The sequence below is a fragment of the Manacus vitellinus genome, unplaced genomic scaffold, assembly GCF_001715985.3.
Source record: "Manacus vitellinus isolate BGI_N305 unplaced genomic scaffold, ASM171598v3 scaffold_0_pilon, whole genome shotgun sequence".
Lineage (NCBI taxonomy): Eukaryota > Metazoa > Chordata > Aves > Passeriformes > Pipridae > Manacus > Manacus vitellinus.
Window position 1 is genome coordinate 56,399,789 of NW_021938789.1, and position 4,698 is coordinate 56,404,486.

The following is a 4,698-nucleotide window of genomic DNA, read 5'->3' on the forward strand; positions in this document are numbered from 1 at the left end:
GAGTACCTCTCCACATCTCCTAAAGCTGCCCTGAAAGAACAAAAATCTATTCCTAATTAAAGCTATGTTTGATGCACTACAAGTAGGGAATTCACAGAGGAATTTGCTGTTGAATAAGTATAACATCTTTGCAGGGTGAAAAGCCTATTCTAGAACAGTCCAGGTCGCCTTTGCCATGATTTGTTTGCATTACCTTGGCAAAGCAGCGCCCCTGGCACCCAGCTGGGGAGAGGAGACAGCCCAGCCAGACACCTGGGAAGCAGCCAGTTCCCAACCTTGGCCTTCTTGGCTGGGGGTTAGCAAAACTTCGGGCTTTGCCAACGCACCTGCCTGGAACCGGGGCAGAGGGGTCAGGGGCTGCTCAGCCACGCACACCAAGGTGCCCTGAGGTCAGGGTGGCTGCAGAAAGAGCGAGAAGCCCAAAGCCCCACCCAATGCCCAGAAGGGAGCTTCCAGTTTGGTGTGTCTGGCAGCACCAAGAGCTTCTCAGCCTGAATTTCAGGATTTCTCACTCCTGCTGGGGCCAGTCAGAGCTGGGCAAAGCCTCTGTGCTGGGGGAACACAGGGTGCCTGGTGTGATAGAGGGCAAAGTCCCCCCTGCTCCAGATCCCCGTCAGCCTGGTTACAAAAGCCACAGGGGGCACGTCCGGCACAGGGGCACTTACATAACCAGGAGGGCCAGTGACGCAGGGCAGAGCTGGGTGCTGGCCAGGCCTGGATGCTGACCAAAAAGTGGGAGCTGCCCGCAGCCCTGCCTCCAGGCAGCCCAACCACTGCACTGCTATGGAGCACAACCCCCCGAGGAAAGTCCAGTGCCAGGTTTGGCTGCCAGCTCCGCCGTTCCAGCCCCTCTGGAGTTACAAACGTACTGGCTGGAAACTGATGACTGGTGGGCTTCTTTACTGAGGCACCAAGGTACCATGAAACCAGGGTAACAGAGCTTGAAAAGCAGAAGTTGTGTTTATTTCCAAAGATGAACATTAGCATCGTTTCACCTGAGGACTGCAGTGCCCAGCCAAGGATCCTCAGCATCTCTACGTCAGAGAGTTCTCCATCAGTACCCATCACTTTGCTTTTCAAGAGGAGGCCGGAGAGTAGCAATGTAGCTTAGGACATAAATATCCCACATAGGATTTGCAGAGCAGCTTCCAAACTACAGTTAGTCAGACAGGAAAACTCTGACTATGAAAACTCTGATATATGACTGTTTTGATCACGCAGGGTGTAGCCATTGCATCCGTTTCACTAGAAAAACAGCTGAGCTTTGTTAAGTGTGTTTGGAAGGAGGACACTGGATGGCCCCAAGGGCTACAACAGAAAGGTGCAGGGGGTCAGTCCCCAGGTGGTCCCTGTTACACTTCACCCCTCAGTCTCAAACCTGCTAATAAGCAACACAACCTGCACAAGCAACACACATGCCAGATACCCAGTGCTTGGGCGTGTTGCAGGCCATACCATAGGCAGCAGGCAGAGATGCTCAACTTTAAAGCCAGGCAGATGTTCTCCACCTCAGACCTCAGCTGCCCAATGAAATGCATACAGGGGAGGATCACAGGAAGTTCCTTCACTGCCCCTTACAAATGCCAGGGTGAGGTTCTATAACAAAATAATTCAGAACTGTACAAAACTAGAGTTAAAGCTCTCTAGTATGGCCCTTCTTGCTCTTCCCCTCTCCTCTCAGCTCAGGGTCATCATTCTGGCAAGCTGGAATTTCAGCCCCTGCTTGGAGGTTGTTTTGTTGATGCAGGAATCAAATACATCATTTTGTAATCTGCTGAAAGGGGGGGAAGAGCAGATCCCAGCCAGACCTCCCTGAGACAGGGAGAGAGAAGAGAGAGAGAAGGAGCCTCCTCTACACAACCTGTCCCCAAAAACTGCATTCTTCAGGACACTAAACCAACCTCCTCCCAAGAGAGCTCTGTTCACATCTTGAAGGGGAAGGCAAGAAAGAAGGAAGGAAAAATGATGCTTACGCCAAGAAGACTGTCCTTACCTTAGCCTAAGGTACCCCGAGGCAGTCATTGGGATGGTGGATGAATCTTCAGCCCCTTGGAGCACGTGGCAGAGAGCAGCCCTTGCAGACCCCCTCTGACTGGGCAGCAGGGAAGACCAGCAGCAATGAACGGTGCTATTGGGCAGCCCCAGACCCACTCCTGCTGCCCCTGCATGCCTGTGTGCTGGGAATGGCATCACCACCAGAAGCTCCACACGGGCAGCACTTCTACTGATTTGGGCCCTGGAAAAGCTGTGCAAATCCCAGGCTTTTCTGTGGTGCTCACTCCACCTGCCCCCTGTTTGCCTCAGTCTCTCAGTAGAGGCAGGCAAACCACTCCTGCATCACTAAGTGTCCCAGTTCTTTCCAGCAGGCCAAGAAATGGCAGCCCTGCCAGGCCTCACAGAGCCTGACCTTTCTAAAGACCCCTAAAAATCATGTCACCATCTGTAGCACCATCATGTAGCTCAGAGGCTACAGCCAGGTCACAGTGACATCCTAAATGGGTAATGTGCCCATTTCTGTTTCTCAGAAGGCAGACTAAGAGTTAAATGGAAATATTTGCTAAATGTGCTAAACACTGTAGCACAAGTGGCTGCAGTGGCTCCAAAGAGAGGTGGAAGTCTTGGAAATTTTGATTCCACGGGCAGACACCTCTTAGACAGACACCTATTTCCAGAAATAAAGTACTCTGTTTAATCATCTGCACTGTAGTGTGCATCCATATCTGAGATGAATATACATGCACGTTTCTTTCACAGGATGTCAGAAGTGTCACTATCATTCCCTCTCTCTTCCTCAGCCGTGTGGAACACTTTGCCATCTGCTGTCCAGACTTAATGCTACTCATTTCTCAGCGAGACAGATATTGGGTTCAAGTGGCAAAGATCCCCCTTCTGAGATGCTTTAGTGACTGAAACGCTTGAAAAATCAGAGCTGAGTGCTTTGGAAACTCAGTTAACTATGGCAAGGCTGCCTGTTTTAAACATCCAAATCTCTGCCCTGTTGTCACCTCAGGTGAACCTGTTTTGGGGCAGCCTCCCTCAAAGCTACTGTGATCCCCACGTCTGCCACCGAGTTCTGTTTCCCAGCTTCTTCCCAGGTGCCCAAAACCAAGGTGAGGCAGGGAGGGGAGAGCACGTAAGCATTCCCAGCCCTGCGGCTCAGGGAGGGAGGAAGACCCACAGCAGGGTGATGGTGGGGAGGTGAAGGGTTCCTGGTGCTGTGACAGGGAAAAAGGGCATCCTGGTGGTGCAAGTCATCCCAAAGGAATGCAGCCAGCAGCCCAGGCGATGGCATTTCTCATGGGAGAAGCAAGAAGGTGTTGGGATGCACGTGCACCCTGAAGTTCAAAATCACCATGCTCATAGCCATCTGTGCTGTGCAGAGTCAAACTGCCATAGGTTTTTTCCTGTGACACTTCAGTGACTACTGTCCAGCTCCCCTGAGATGGTAATTTCCTTTTTAGAGCATGCTTTTCCAAGCTGGAAACGTTGGCAGTTAAAGCAGCTGTACCAAACACAGCACAAACACTTCCCTGACGTAGGGATGACTGATTGGGAAGAGATGACTGACCAAGGACGTGGAAGAATTATTATCCTCAGACCATTACTAATCCCAAGGAAGTGCAGTTTGTGGAAATCATTGTTTTTACGACATGCTGGAAAAACTTCAGTCATAGCTGTATTTTTTTAGTAACACCCTGCTGGACCTGGGATTTCCACAGCATTGGAAAAGGATTAACAGTCTGTCCAGCATGTTTGAAACATCTCCAGGGTAAGAACAGGTCAAAAAGCTAAGAAAAAAGCATTTCTCACAGCCTATGCACCCTTTGACCCGGAGCCCTTCTCTCCATTTGCTCACTGTTCCCAGCTAGTGGAAACATCAGTCAGATGCACATGGGACAGCTGAGATCATTTTCCAAAGAAACCTTTTTCTCTAGGTCACATATACATTTAGTTATTTATAAGATTAATTGCATCTTCTGTGTATTTTTGAAAGGATTTTATTTTCCGGGAAGGCTATTAGGACCATTCCCAAGGGATGCCAAGCAAACAATGATTCACATATTGGAGCTCAATCACCACTCTTTCCCAAATCTGGGAAGAGAGTGGCATGCCCAGAAAACAGCCCTGTGCATCATCAGTAACTTTTGTTTCTTTCACACCCACCTTTGTTACTGTCACACTGGCTTGGTGACACATAGCTAAAGAAAGCCAGCACTCAAAAGGGCAGGGAAAAGCACATTCAGTACAGTGGAAAGAAGGAAATCTTCTGTCTTTCCTCCTTGGAGATCACACAAGGAGGTGGTTTGGCCTCAACCCAGCTACTTGAGTCATCAGAGAAATAAAATGAATAACAAACATATTGTACCACCAGTCATTAGCTACTTAGGGACTGCTGAGTTCTCTGGGCAACAAGCAGCTCCGGGAAATCTGCTGGAACTGGAGGTGAGGAGGACGAGCAGCCAGCCCTGGGCGAAACCCAAGGGTTTTCCCATGGGGCAGGAGAGCAGAATGAAGAGCCATCAGGCTAAGAGGCACCTGAATGCCAGAAAACGCGACAGGAGCTGAGGACTTGGAACTCAGAGATGGGCCCACAAAGCCATCAGCTTCCCTGCCATCAAGACTCTAATCTGTTAGTGACAGTGTGACAGATAATGCAACAAAACCCAGGCTGCCTATTCCTTGGACCACTGCCGGGAG